Source organism: Lissotriton helveticus, chromosome 7 (genome assembly GCF_964261635.1).
Source record: "Lissotriton helveticus chromosome 7, aLisHel1.1, whole genome shotgun sequence".
In the NCBI taxonomy this organism is placed as follows: Eukaryota; Metazoa; Chordata; class Amphibia; order Caudata; family Salamandridae; genus Lissotriton; species Lissotriton helveticus.
In genome coordinates, this window is record NC_136068.1 from 1,527,912,146 (window position 1) to 1,527,928,249 (window position 16,104).

General features: G+C 42.5%; 1 protein-coding gene across 1 annotated transcript in view; it reads left to right on the forward strand.

Moving 5' to 3' along the window:
• Positions 1-16,104, forward strand: part of GRIN2D (glutamate ionotropic receptor NMDA type subunit 2D) — a 1,103,075-nt gene that overhangs the window by 811,256 nt on the left and 275,715 nt on the right. The window lies entirely within an intron of this gene.

Below are 16,104 nucleotides of genomic sequence, written 5' to 3' on the forward strand. Positions count from 1 at the left end.
TTGTTTAAGACACAAAGGTTTTGGAATGTGCTAACATGTAAAGAAATTTGCCTGAAGCCCAATATTCAGTATATAAGGAACAACCCTCTTTGTACAAATTGAACAGGCTCCTAGATACTGCCCATGTGTAGTTTCTGTGACTTCTGTGTCCCTGCAGTAATAAACCTTTGGTCTTTGACGCCACCATCGAGAAGCCCGTGTTTCTGTTTGTTTGTGCACCGAGACAGGTTGAACTCCGGGGTCTTCGGGTGTTGTCCCTGACACCTCTGGACGGAACCAAAAAGTCCAGAACTCCAATTGGCGCCCAACGTCGGGCGACGTCATTCGGTACCGGTCCAAAAGCCTGAAGAGTCCGAGAAGCTTCGTGTGAAGATTTCAGAGGGAGGCGCCCCACTTCATCGATCCCGGCATATCGCAAAAGTGGCCCGACGTTCTCTTCCACGAGGGTTCCCGTTCAGACGGCTGCAGTGGTTCGTTGCCTTGACCGTCGCCCTGTCTTGGACCCGAGGTGCAGTCCTTAGTACGGCGAGACGTGACGGGTTTCTCCTTGGTGACGTCTTCAGTGCCTCAGTTAAGTATTAAGTGGTTGATAGTTGGTTACTTCGTAAGGGTTGTTTCTGTTTTGCTAATCCTTTTAGTTTTTGGTTTGGTTCGGTTTTATAAGATTGTCGCTGGTTATTCTGGTTACGATAATCATTCAGTTCAGTTCGGGTATCGATACGTTTGTCAGTTCTGGTAGGCCTAAGTTCTTGGTTCAAGTGCGCACCTTTCTTTAATTTGTGTTTCGTCTGTTTTGTGTTCCGGGTTATAAAATGGTAAGTCGGAAAAATTGTATGTTGTCTTGTTTTAGTTGCAACAGTGATTCCCAGTTGGAGGACTCGTGTTTGGTTCGGTGCACAGACATAATATCGACTCCAAAATATCGACTGGAAAGAATATCGAGTTGTAAATATCGTTTGGAGAAAATATCGACTAGACAGAATATCGACAGTCAAAATATCGTTTTTAAGGTAAGTGAAGTAATATCGACGTTAAATAATATAGACAGTGAAAATATCCAAGTATATAATCTAGATAGTAAAAAATATAGTTTTTTAAATAATATTTAATTATTTATAGTGTTTTATGTTATATTATATGTGAAAAGTGTCATTTTTTTTAATTATTATTTTTAATTAATAATTTTTTTAAATTATTGTGTAATTTTATTCTGTAGCGGGTTGTGGGTTTATAGGGGAATAGGGTGGGAAGTAATTTAATTATAATAAATTAAATATGTAAATTTATTAATTGGTAGTAATAATTAATTAATTGGTAATTAAATAATATATGTTAATTATTTACAATTAAATTGGTAATTAATTTAATTTAATTGATTAATTGCTAATTATGTAAATTAAAATAATGTATTTTCTGTAGCGGGTTGTGGGTTTATAGGGGAATAGGGTGGGAAGTAATTTAATTATAATTAATTAAATATGTAGATTTAATAATTGGTAGTAATATTTAAATAATTGTAAATTAAAAAATATTTTTTAATTAATTAAAATGTAATTGGTAATTACTTTAATTTAATTGATTAATTGCTAATTATGTTAAATTAAAGGGGTATTTTTAGGGTTCAGGGTCAGTTTTCAGTTTTTGGGCAAAGGGGTATTTTTAGGGTTCAGGGTCAGTTTTCAGTTTTTGGGCAAAGGGGTATTTTTAGGGTTCAGGGTCAGTTTTCAGTTTTTGGGCAAAGGGGTATTTTTAGGGTTCAGGGTCAGTTTTCAGTTTTTGGGCAAAGGGGTATTTTTAGGGTTCAGGGTCAGTTTTCAGTTTTTGGGTAAAGGGGTATTTTTAGGGTTCAGGGTCAGTTTTCAGTTTTTGGGTAAAGGGGTATTTTTAGGGTTCAGGGTCAGTTTTCAGTTTTTGGGTAAAGGGGTATTTTTAGGGTTCAGGGTCAGTTTTGGGTTTTTGGGGTACATATACAATATTGCCTATTATTTAATTAAATTTTGTTACTATATATATATGTTTTAAGAAATATGATGAAAATGTTTTTATTTTTTTACTTTCATTAATTATTTAATTATTAAAAGTTATTTTAAGTATTGTTAATTATATTTTAGTAATTAATTTTTTATATTAATGTAATTAAACATTGTTTTTAGGAAAGTCGATATTTTTTACAACAATATTTTTGTAAACGATATTTTGTACTCGATATTTTTGTACTTACCTGTTTGTAGATTGGAACTCGATATTTTGACTGTCGATATTTTCTCAACGATATTTTGGGTAGTCGATATTCTTTCAGTCGATATTCTGTCAGTGATCCGTTTGGTTCCTCCGATTGGAACTCCCCTTTATGATCTATATTGCAAATTTGGTGTAGGCCCTATCTCTTATAACGAGGTATGGATCCACTACACAGAGAAAGATGGTGTCCTTAGTTGGCCACTGCATGGTAGTTTCGAACCTCAAGTTCTTGATAATTTAGAAACGAAATTGTTCAAGAAGAAAGCCCGGCCGGCAATGTTTGATTCTTTCCGTTATTGGCGAAAAGAATCTAAACAGAGAGAAATTAAAAAGTTGAAGAAAGAACAGAAAGAGCAAGAGTTGACTTTAGAACAGTCTGCTAAGCAGCTACAACTCAACGAGTCTGAGAAAGCGATGGAGGTGGCCAATAGAGAGCTTAATTTAGCAATAGACAAGTGCTATCCTGCTTTGCCATCGAGTACAGCTAAGATAGTAGAGGACCCTGAAAAGGATCCCCTGTTGTCTTACTTGTTACGATCACCCCCACCGTATGCACAGGGTGCTACGGCTCCACCTATACCGAATGTTCAATTACCGGTTGCTGGACAACCTGGTGTTCCCGCTCCTCTGAATCAAGTTCCTGTACCTCCTGTGGTCACTATTAATGTTCCTTCGGCACCCCCTCTTTCAGGGTTGCCGGCTTCTTTACCTATGCCTGTATCGCTCACACCTGCTAGTTCACAAGCTGTTTTGCCCGCTACTCCTACTGTTTCTAATCTATCTGTTCCAACTGCTACTCTATTTACTGCTTCTGCTAATATTATGACTCCACTTTCTGTTCGTCGAAGAATCACTGATTCTGTCTCTAACATTCTATCTCCCTTCTATAAAACTCTGATTAAGACTCCTACCTCTGACTCTGTGCAGAGACGTAGTCAGCTTCCCAGTACTGAAGAAAGAGGGATATTAGATTCCACTGCTCTTAGATGGATTTCGAAAGTTGGAAGATATAATGTACAAGATGTATTAGATACATTTATGCAATGGAACGAACCAACACAACGATATGTGTTTGATGAAATGTGCTTCCTTCTACGTGAGGAATTGGAAGAGGATGACCCTGAATCAAATCTAGAAGAATTAATTAATGTTCAGAAAGAGTTTGCTGCAGGTATGATAGTTGGACAAAATATAAAAGAAGCGATGGAACTGGTTTTAAGTTATAGGACTGATCCATCTCTTCGTTCTCCGAGGGAGTCAGAGAAACGTAGTACGAAACAAAATCGTCAATATCCAATGAGAGAGGTTCCACCAATTTGGCGTGAAGCTGTGCAAGCTAATGTAAACCTTGGTATTGCAGCCGCTCCGGCCCAATTCCAGAGAGTATGGATACATATTCCATGGAAGCGAGCTGAAGTATTAGCAGTGAAGCAGGCCTTGCCAGATCCGCGTAAAAATCCTGCAGGGTACTACAAAGAGTTGGCTCAGACAGTTGACGCTTGTGTATTAAATCTAGCTGACATAGATCTGCTATTTGGTAATGTAGTACCGCAACCAATTTGGGCTAAAATTCGTAAAGAGAATCATCCAGTTGCCCTAGGTGGTGATTGGGCAGCTATAATTGCAGCGGATGGTCAACAAATAGGTGGTTCTAAACCTGAACCCTTAATTGCTAATTTGCCCGGTAGAATAATCGACTTAATGAAAACCCTAATGCCAGCATTACGCGTTAACTGGGACAAATTGTCCGCGTGCAAACAGAAGAAAGACGAAAGCGTCTCCGACTTTTTCACAAGATTCGAGGAGACTTTCGTGGATCATAGTGGTCAGGATATGAGCACAGAAGGAGGCCAGAGATTATTTGTTGATACATTTGTGCACAATCTGTTGCCAGAACTTAGTGGTAAATTAAAAAATTCTGAAAGTGCGTGGGCTGTCTCTACGACTGCGCAAATACTTGCTACTGCCCAGTACTATGAAAATAGGGACAAAGAGGAAAAAGAAAAATCAGATAAAAAGACGAAAGAGTTAAAAACTAAAGTTCTTTTACAGCAAGCATATCCGCCTCGCACCAATCAGACCAATACACAGCAAGGGTCATATCAAAGAACGGAGTATAATTCTCAGAGGCCACAGTACCAATGGAATCAGTGTGCTTATTGCAAAATGGAAGGCCATTATAAGACTGAGTGTCCGGTACGGGCACAAAATAATGCTGCGGCAGCTCAGAGAGGTCGTGGTGGTTATATGCAGAATTCTAGAGGTCGAGGAAGAGGTGCTATGCCTCCACAGACAAGTGATCGCCCTTCTAATTATTTCGACCAACGAAATGGACAATCGGCCCAACAGAATAGGTCTCAACAGTATCATGTTGAAGATTACTATGAAGCTAGTGAGGAAGTTCAGCCAAGGGAGTACTAGGACAGCCATGGACAAAGAGAGGGAGTAGTATCAGTTCCAGTAGATCAGAGTGGGCCTTATGTCGCAGTAGCAACATCAGGTATAGTCGAACCGTTTCTGTTGGATACTGGTGCAGCAAAAAGTTCTATCATACATGCGAAACTCCCTGGCGCACCTTTGTCTGGCTCAACAAACGTTTCAGTAGGTTTTTCAGGCGCCCCTGTTCACAACCCTGTTTCTGGTCCTTTGTCTATTTCTGTTGGACCTCGACAATTGAAAGCACCCCTGATTTTGACGACAGGTTGTAATGAAAATCTGCTTGGTTTAGACTTATTAAAACGCCTATATGCGACATTGTACTGTTCTCCAGAAGGAGTACAGCTTACGTTGGGTAAAAGAATCATCTCTCCAATGTACTTGTCGATGGATGCACTTCCACCAGAGCTGCGTTCACTCCCTGATACTCTTTGGGCGACTGGTCCTAATGATGTAGGTCTTTTAGAAATTCCACCATATGTAGTAACTTTGAAAGCGAATGTAAAATTTCCACGAATTCCACAATACAGAATATCTAGTGAAGGTGAGCGTGCGCTCCTACTGATAGTACAAGATCTGATCAAGAAAGGCGTTATAGAAGAAACTAGAGGTAATGTCTGTAATAGTCCTGTACTGCCCATTCTGAAACGAACTGACCCAACAAAACCTCCAGTATATAGATTTGTAATTGATCTTAGAGAGGTTAATAAAATTGTGATTCCACAGTTTCCTGTGGTTCCAGACATTACTGCATTGTTAACGTTAATTCCTGCTACAGCAGCATGGTTTTCAGTTATCGACTTGAAAAATGCCTTTTTCAGCATTCCGATAGCCGAGGAAAGCAGAGATATCTTCGGTTTCTCTCTAGGAGGACGAAGCTTCAGGTTTAAACGCGCTCCACAAGGTTATTGTGAAAGCCCATCCATTTACAGTCAAGCATTAAAAAGCCAGTTAGACTCATTTGTGCTTCCTCCTGGTTCTGCTTTAATACAATATGTCGATGATCTTCTAGTGGCTGCCGATGACAAGGAAACTTGCAAAACAGCTACAATCTCTTTATTGCATCATTTGTCAAATTTGAATCACAAGGTGTCACCTTCAAAAATGCAATACTGTTGCCAAGAAGTGACCTACCTAGGTCATCTCTTGTCAAAGGAGGGAAGGAAGTTGACCCCAGAGAGAATAAAAGCAATTACACAGATGAATGTTCCTAGCACGCAGAGAGAAGTACGTGCCTTTTTAGGTATTACCTCATATTGTAGGCAATGGATCCCAAATTTTTCTCTTTTGGCGAAACCGTTGGTAGCTTTGACTGGGAAAAATGTTCCGAGTCCAGTGCCATGGTCTGCCGAGTGCCAGGAGAGTTTTTCTGAGTTACGAAATGCACTGTGTTCAGCTCCTGTATTGGGTACACCCGATTATAGTAAACCATTCACGCTCTATGTCCATGAGAGAGAAGGTTGCGCGTTGAGTGTTTTGACACAGAAATTTGGTGATAAACAACGCCCTTGTGCGTATTTTTCATCAACATTAGATCCGGTAGCTAGAGCGTTGCCTAGTTGCTTGAGAGCTACAGCCGCAGCTGCAGCCTCCATTCGGCAATCTGCTGGTTTAGTAATGAACAACATGCTAGTGGTTATGGTTCCTCATGCTGTGGATACACTCATGAATCGAACCAAGACGCAACACCTTACCAGTGCTAGATTATCAGGTTACGAACTGACATTGCTAGCGAGTCATATTCAGATCAAAAGATGCAATGTATTGAATCCAGCAACATTGTTGCCGACTAGCCAAGAGTCGAGTGATTCCGAACCACACGACTGTTGTTTTAAAACTGAGGAAGAAACAAAAGGACGAATTGATTTAAAAGACACTCCATTATCAGATCCAGATGGCACGTTGTATGTTGACGGGTCTTGCTTCAAATTGGAGAATGGTGATGTAACTGCTGCCTATGCAGTAACGACTTTGAGTACGATTGTGGAGACTGCGAGAGTGAGTCAGAATTCTGCCCAGGCTGCAGAATTGATCGCGCTGACAAGAGCGTGCGTTTTAGCTAAGGGAAAGAGAGTGAATGTGTTCACAGATAGCCAGTACGCGTTCGGCGTGGCCCATAGTTTTGGCCGTTTGTGGAAAGAGAGAGGTTTCATTACGTCCCATGGGACTAAGATTCAACATGGCCAGCTAGTTAATGACTTGTTGGAATCTCTAACCTTGCCGACTGAAGTTGCGATTGTGAAATGCAGTGCTCATAAAGCAATCACGGATGATGTTGGTCGTGGGAATGCTTTTGCTGATGAGACTGCAAAACAGACAGCTAGAAATATGATGAGTAGAATGTATGTTGCAACGTCTGCAAGATGGATTTCTGAGTCTGGAATGTGTGAAGACACAGTGGAAAGCGTGAAAGAAATTCAGAAAGAGGCGACTGAGGAGGAAAAGCGTGCATGGAAAGAGAGCACGGGTAAATTGGACTCGAGTGGGTGTTGGATTGACTTGTCGGAACAACAGCGTTGGATGTTGCCTGATGCGTATGTGCTTGCAGTAGTAACGATGGCACATGGAGCAGCACACATCAGTTCCAAAGGGATTTGTAAAATGTTGGCTCCAGTTTGGAAGAATGATGGGATTAGTAAGTGTGCAGAGAGAGTGGTGAGAAATTGTATGGTATGCTTGATGCATAATCCTGGCAAGGGAATCCCCACACCTGCAGGTCACTTCGCTCCTCCTTCCTGCCCCTTTGAAGTGATCCAGCTAGACTTCATTCACATGGATCGTTGTAATAATCTGAAATACGTCCTGGTGGTAGTTTGTGCTTTCTCCAGATGGATCGAAGCATACCCGCTAAAGGACAATACTGCTTTGTCCACTGCCAAAATCCTCCTTAAAGAATACTTCCCCAGATTCGGAATGCCACGGATTGTATGGTCAGATAACGGAAGTGAGTTCGTAGGGAAAGTTATGCAGAGTGTGTGTGCCGGCCTAGGGATTAGACAGAAGTTTCATAGTGCGAATCACCCCCAGTCCGTGGGTTTAGTTGAGGGTTACAATGGCACCCTTAAACTGAAACTTGCTAAGATACAAGCATCCACGAATTTGCCCTGGCCAGATGCACTGCCTTTGGCTTTGTTATCAACAAGAGCAACTGTACATTCTAGAGTAGGGCTTAGTCCATATGAAATAATTTTTGGTCGTCCTGCAAATGTTTGGGGGGTACCTAGACCGAAAGAATTTAAGCAGCTGGAATACCCAATGTTAATTGATTATCTTTTCGACTTGACTGCTAAATTGAGCCTTATTCACCAACAGGTTTTCGATGCATTGCCAAAGCCACCCGAGAGTCCAGGTCATCAGCTGAAACCTGGGGATCAAGTAGTCATTAGAAATTTTGCAAGAGCGAAAAATCTTCAGCCCAGATTCATCGGCCCTTTCCAAGTCTTATTGGCAACGAGAACTGCTATTCGTGTGGCCGGACGGAAGAACTGGATCCATACGACACATGTCAAACGTGTGCCTCTGCCACTTCCTTACGACAACTGGGTAAAGAAAGGAATCGGTGCCTCTGAAACAGAACAAGTCCCCAGGTTCATACCTTTCAGTGATGCAGAACTGATCACTGATACATCAAACTCTGACTCTCCTCCTGAAACTGCTCTTTTGAACCCTGAACACTTGCCATCTGCACCAAAAGAACATTTGTCATCTGCAAACGTGAACATTGCAGCGTCGGCTGAAAATATATTATTTCCAGATCAGACAGCTCCTGCAAAACTGAGATACAACTTGCGACCTCGCAATATGGACAAATAAAGCAGGAAACTGCCTATTTTCAGATTTGAATTTTCTATACATTGCCTCCAGCCAGGAAGTTTGCTATTATTTTGTTGTTTTAAATTTTGCCTTGCCGTCTGGGTAGCCGTAGGGTCGTGGCTGTGTGCCTAGTTGAATCTGCGGGGGTCAGACACAAGGTCGATCTTTCTGTTAGTTCTGGGAACTCCCAGGGCTGATAGAGGCATTTTCATCTACGTACACATCATCAGTGGTCACGAGCGGATTGTAGAAGATGGAGCTTCCTGAGCTGCAACGAAAGAATGTAATTTATGTGCGCAGAAATAGACTGTACAGAATACTTCACAGCAAATGCTTTCTAATGCAATGTGCAGTTACATTTTTAATTGTTTTGATAACGTTGGTGGGTGGAATCATCTTTGGTGTACATTTGATTTTTATGCCGGTAACTACAGTACCTCCCCTTGATCCTACTACTTCTACGGTTTCTTCTATGCATTCTTTTCACTCATTTCCTGAACACGAACAAGCTCGACGCTCAGAATTTATTAACAATACATTTGTACAGCTCTTGCATCAACACCAACTGGTAGTTAATACTACAGACTGCTGGGTGTGTGGCTTGATACCTCACACTATGGATAAAGGCATTCCCTATCTAGTCTTGCCTTTTAGCTATAATGGATCATTTCAGGCCTTTCAGACCATTTTTTCCTATGCCCTTGAGACCTATCCTCCGCGTCCACCACGGTCCACTAAATACAACTCAGCCAACAAAGCTTTAGTCCAGGGAATTATTGACATGATTAAAGACGTCAATAATACTCCATCTTACCCTAGAGATGAATTACGGGTGTATTTGAGTTGGAACTCTACCGAGTATCGCCTTAGTTTGGGAGAAAGCAAGCGTAAAAGCTCCACTTCAGTCTGGGTCGTGCCTCACCGAGGTCAGGTCTGTTTGCAAGGAAATGGGAGAAATCTGAGAGCTCAGCTAGGGAGGAGTGAGTGCGTTGAGACTTACGTATTTCCGTCTAACTCCTCCCCTGCCTTCCTTACTGCTAGGGGTACTTACTTCATCTGTCAAGACAGAGCGTATACATGGCTGCCTGCTGACTTCTCAGGTTCATGTTATATTGCTCGATTGTTACCTCCGACATACACTGCTTCCTCTGATTATCACAAGACCAGAGTAGCAAGGGGTGTCTTCAGCAAGGAAGATACCGCTGGTCAGGAAGCTGGAGACTTCTTCAAAGGTTTCCTTCCGTTTTGGGGGCCTATGGCCAATAGTAGAAATCTACGTCAACTAACACGGGTAGTTGAATCTACTATTACAGAAACTGCTGGTGCCCTTAGTAACTTAACAGCTGAGCTTCAGGCGGATCGTCTCATGACGTTGCAGAACCGTATGGTTCTAGACGTAATACTTGCAGATCGAGGTGGGGTATGCAGAATGATCCAATCGAGCTGCTGTGTTTTTATTCCCAATAATGCTCCAACCGTCTATGAAGCGATCTCTAAGCTACACAAGATTTCCGACTCTATACACGTAGACAAGGGAAACTGGTCCTTCATGGAGTGGTTTTGGACTCTGGTATCAGCGTGGGGATGGAAGGTTCTGATGGTCATTGGTGTCATCCTAGTATTTCTGTTCTCATGCTGCCTTATTATCCAATGTGGTCCCGCTTTGTGTAGCCTCTGTGCTGCAACCTGTTTCAGAAAACCACCTGCATTAGGAGAAAAGACACGAGACAGGATGATGATGCAACAACATGTCACTGACCTAATGAGCATAGAGTTAGATTCTGACATAGACTGAGTAATTGCCTATGTAAGGGCAAAAGGAGGGTCTGAGGTTCCGTGACGATTTTAACCCGTGTTTGTAACATTGTCGCAAATGCATAATTTTGGTATCAGTGAACCGCAAATGATCCATTTAGTATATCCTGGTGTTTTCGCTATGCTACGAGCAAGAGCACTCCTGTTACAAACACATTTCTGTTCTACCCGTGGCATCCATCTTAGAACAAGGAAGCCATTTTGTATTCCTTGCCCTCACATAGTCAATGGACACGCAATGACCTCTTTTCATTTAAGGACACGTAGGCTTTAGCCGGCAATTCACCTTGCTAGTGACACGTGCACCTTAGGCCAGCAACGCTGTGGCAGCATGACTCGGCAAGAGCTGCCTCCCCAGCCTGAGGCCAGTCCTGCTATACTGGTTCTCGTGTTCGTTGGTCTGATCATGATTAGGCGGCCGAAGCCGGTAACCGTGCCCATTTACGACCCACAAACATCTCTTATCCTACTGTTCTATCTTCTGCACCTGGCTCTGCTCCTTTCCTTCTGGGCCTTTATTAGGGGGAGGTAACGAAATTTACGATGAGGCGGTCCGGGTCTTGAATGGAAAGTTGACATGGGATTATGATGGAATAGTGGGAACCCCTCGTTCGTAATGTTTTGACATCAGATATTGTTGACGATTCCTGTGCAACGCCAAATATTTATTGTTTAAGACACAAAGGTTTTGGAATGTGCTAACATGTAAAGAAATTTGCCTGAAGCCCAATATTCAGTATATAAGGAACAACCCTCTTTGTACAAATTGAACAGGCTCCTAGATACTGCCCATGTGTAGTTTCTGTGACTTCTGTGTCCCTGCAGTAATAAACCTTTGGTCTTTGACGCCACCATCGAGAAGCCCGTGTTTCTGTTTGTTTGTGCACCGAGACAGGTTGAACTCCGGGGTCTTCGGGTGTTGTCCCTGACACCTCTGGACGGAACCAAAAAGTCCAGAACTCCAGTTCCAGGGGACCTTTTCCAGAAATAACCCAAACTTTGGGTCCCTTATCTGTGTGCCCTATTTAATGCTATCATGAAGGGCATGGATCCCCCCGACACCTGGTGCAGGGCAGAGATAGTTCCCGTATTTAAAAAAGGCTGCCCTCTTCTACCATCAGTTTAATTGCCAACACCTAAAAACTGATGGGACGGGTCCTAATGGACCGTTTACAGGGTTGGTTAGAGGAGGAGGAGATTCTAAGTCCCTATCAGGCCGGCTTCAGAACAAATTTGTCAACCGTAGACCAGATTTTCAGATTACAATTACTCTTCTGGAAAACAGTGACCATAGAGGGTGGCACCGTCTATCTTATATTTGTTGGTCTGAAGTCGGCCTTCGACCTTGTACCCAGGGAAAAACTCTGGAAAGTACTAAGTGACCTTAGGATTCCACAGTACCTCCTAAATGTGCTAGTGAGGCTTCATTCACAGAACAATGCACAAGTAAGATGTGGAAAACACAGAGAACGTTCTGCACGCTTACCCGACAAAAAAGGGGTACGCCAGGGATGCGTTCTCACCCCCACGCTATTTTGTTTCCATATCAATAGGCTCATAGACCACCTTAATAACACCAAGGATAATGACGCCCCTAAGCTAGTCTCGGGGAAGGTTCCGGCGTTGATGTTTGCAGATGATACCCTGCTACTGTCCAAATCACCAACGGGTATACAACGCACTCTTGATGGCTTTGCTGAGTTTTGTAACATGAGGGACTTGGAGATCAGCCTAACTAAGACCAAATATATGGTCTTCAATCCCCTCAAAACCACTCGTTCAAATCCTTTCCTAAATGGTCCACCCCAGGAAAGGTTGAGGATATTCGAGTATCTGGGTATTACTGTATCAGAACATTTTGAGTGGGGGTCCCAGATGGCCAAGGCAAGACTTAGGTTACCTCAGACCGTGGGTGGAATTATGAAATTGCACAGAATCTCTACATCCAAGCCAGCTGCCCCTGTTGTGGAAATATAAAAATCCCAAGCAGGGAGGCCACTCTATATGGGGCGGAATGTGGGGCAGTGCTCTTCCTCTAACCTTACGAAAGTGGAGAACAACTTCATGAGGCAGTTATTAGGCCTTCCTCGTAGCACCCCCCTAGCTCCCCTTTGTATGGACTTGGGCATGAGGCCTATTGACGAAGAGATTGCCCTTAGGCCTATTACATTCTGGCGCCGGGTGCGGGTGACTCCGGAGTTGTCCTGCAAAGCCAAGCTTACGGAGATCCTGTCTATTCCAACTACTCAGAAAATACTGTGGCTTTGCTACATAAGGGATCTCTTTGCTACGCTAGGCAGGAAGGACCTCTGGAAAACCCCTGAGACATCATGCCCACTGATATCCAGGCTGGATATAGTGCAACACTATAGGTAATCCAACTTAAAGTCCCTACAGGAAAGTACTACTGGCGGTTGGATGACAGCAGAGTTCCTACAAGTAAAGGATGTATATAGAAAAGAACACTTCCTGGATGTGATCTATCCCCCACTGGCCAGGAAATTGTACATGCAATTTAGACTAGGGAACTTTCCACTAATGAGCCATACTAGCAAATGGGCCACAGAGGACATGGGAGATTGTCCTGCGTGCAATTACAGGGTAGAGTCCGAAATGCATGTATTGTTTTTATGCCCTGCATACCACCTGCCTCGCAAACGCTGGTTAATTCAAATATATAGAAACCTAGGGTTTGGGAGTTGCTTAGAGGCCTACAGAGTCTTAAAATATGATACCCATCCTCCAATCATATTCTCTGTATCACGTTTTTTAAACACTATGTGACACATGCGGCGGGGCTTCCTAAAGAAACATTCTGGAAAGTACTATGTAATGAAACTGTAAAAGGTCACAACAGGGTTCAGCACATAGGGAACCTTGTCTCAGCTTTCCGTTTTAATCATCGTTTTTAATTGTGAATATTTTATTCTGTCATTAGCCTAATGGTTGCAAATGCAGGAAGGTTTTTAGTGTCAGCAGAGCTATGGGCGCACTGCCAATTGTAGATGCACAAGAGAACAATAAGGTGGTGCAACCGGGTGAGTGGAAAAACCTAGTAACCACTCATAGGTTAAGCCAGCAAGCTGGTAAAACACAAGGATTTAGGAAAAAGGCAAACCCTATGCACACACATCTGATATATTGAGCGAATCTTCAGGGCTCACGAATTAAAGTTAGTCCACAACCAGGAACACGGTGACCCGGGAACTCCACTAACGGCGCGCACATCGCGTAACTGGACGCATGAGAAAAAAGAGGGATTGAGAGTGATCTACTCTCTCTTCTCTTCCCTCCGCTTCGATTTAATGATCTTGGTGGTAATTGGGGTTATCCGCTCCACCGCTGGTTTACTGAAAGAGCTCCCGGGATTCCTGTCAAATTATACTTTTTTACGGCAGTGTCCGTCTCTACTTTCTTACTTGATCGGGTCAAGGGCCCCACCAGGTCGGAAGTATCACCGGCAGAGCGACCTTCGACATATATGCAGTCAATTCGTGAGCCCTGAAGATTCGCGCAAGCGATGAAACACGTGTCAGCTGGCGGCTGTAGAGAACATGAAAATTAAAGAATTGAAGACTACATTGTCTATTCTGGAAATTACTGTTTTTCTGCTGCTTTACTTGTAATTCTTATTGCATGTCAATACTATTTACGTTTACTTGGATATCAGATGTGTGTGCATAGGGTTTGCCTTTTTCCATTAACCTAATGGTTGCTTTTTAATGGATTTTAAGAAAATTGGAGGATACCATTTTATAATCTGCGCGACTGTAGATATATGACTGCAAATGTACACACTTTTCATTTTTTTTAATGTCTGCTGTGTTTTTGTAATGATGTACTTTTATGGTCCTAGTGGCCAAAATAAAGTTATTGACTGACTGAAAACAAGCATTGGCAATGCCAATAGGTCTGGCTTATAGATGCACTCAGTGTCTAGCCAAACTTAAACATCCATGTAGGTTAATGACTGCCCTTCTCCTATCCATGCTGCTACCAGAGAAAAATCTCCTCGTGTTTGCTTTGTTCACCCTAAGTTGGCAGGGTATGCCCAGATGTGGGTCCCTTGCTCACTTTGCCACTGGATTCAAGCTAGCCTGGCTGATGAAGAGTGTTACCCAGAAACTGGTCCCAGGATGCTTGTTTCCGGTTCAGGGAAGACCTGGCTTGGCAATTCGGGCAGGACTGTTCCCATGAGGCACAGGGTCAAGACTGATTTGCATACACCTGGGTCTGAAAAGAGGTGGCGAAGTAAGCTAAAGAATGATGATGGATTCGACCCAGATCTGTGACTGGGGGTGAGTGTCTGAAATGTTTCGGCACTCCATCCATCATCTCCTTGTGTTTGCTTTGTTTGCCCTAAGTTGGCAGGATATGCCCAGACGTGGGTTCCTTGCTCACTTTGACACTGGATTCAAGCTAGCCTGCCTGATGAAGAGTGTTACCCAGAAACCGGTCCCAGGATGCTTGTCTCCGGTTCAGGGAAGACCTGACTTGGCAATTCGGGCTGTACTGTTCCCATGAGGCACAGGGTCAAGACTGATTTGCATATAGCTGGATATGAACTGAGGTGGCAAAGTGAGCTAAAGGATGATGATGGATTCAACCCAGATCTGTGACTGGGGTGAGTGTCTGAAATGTTTCAGCGCTCCGTCCATCATCTCCTTGTGTTTGCCAGAAAAAAACATAATAAATGATTTATTTATCTAAGACACTTTAATACTATTACAATGTCATGTGTGTGCTCCTGAAAGTTCAATCTTAGGCAGCTGTATGAATTAACAAAAATGATCACAGTGGAAACAGTACTCCTGTCTCTCAACATATGGACGGAGCCATTGCCCTTCTACATAGAGACAGCTGCATTTTCAAGCCAAACCATAAACAGACTATAAGAAGTCAGACAGGGGCGCAAACATCAAAAAAGCATATATTAAACTCTATGCTGGACTGCGGGGGCCTTTCCTTCCTGCAAAAGTTTGTTAAAAAATGTTTTAGTAACCTGCGTTACATGGGCTACTTGGGCAATTTCCTTTACGCAATTGAAAAGATATATAATATGTCTACTATTTTCAAAATAAACAAATGCTAAATGGTCTATTTACTATAAAAAGATCTCTATTGTGGAAAAGGTGAAGAGGTCAGTTTTAATGGGCGGAACTTGTTCTGCTATTAGTATGTTTGGTTGTGGCTCTATCTATGTCACAGTGTTCGTATATATACTCAGCCTAGGTAAGCCTTTACCCTTCCAGACACCTAGTTATGATTTTCTTTGTACCCATGCAAAAATCTCACAGCTGGAAGATGGTTACAACTGGTGCTTCTGTGACGTGACCTGCTTGCCTAGCATGATTAGCCAAATGCTTCATTCTTAAGTCTGAAACTCTACAACAATACTGCTATAGGTTCTCTGCAAATGACATGTAAGATAGTGCTTGTAGGCCAATATGAAGAGCTTGAATTTCTACATTCATCACTTTTCCATCATATCACTAGGGTGTCCTTGCCCATCCTGGAACACTGCTGAAAAATAAAATATTTTAACAAAATCAATGAAAAATCTGTATCAAACTCATGTTGGTGTCTGTTGCACCACCATACAGTCAAGGTTTCAGTAATCTCTATATTAAAATACTCTTTAAGAGAACATGCCACATCCTTGGCGCATAAAGCATTTGAATACAGTGGGCATGAGTTTAGGGCTCACTGTTGATATACAGGGTTTGTCAAAATGCCCAGGATTGACAATGTTTATGTATAGATGCTTCAAACGATACTTTCGGTGTTCTAGTGTAACCA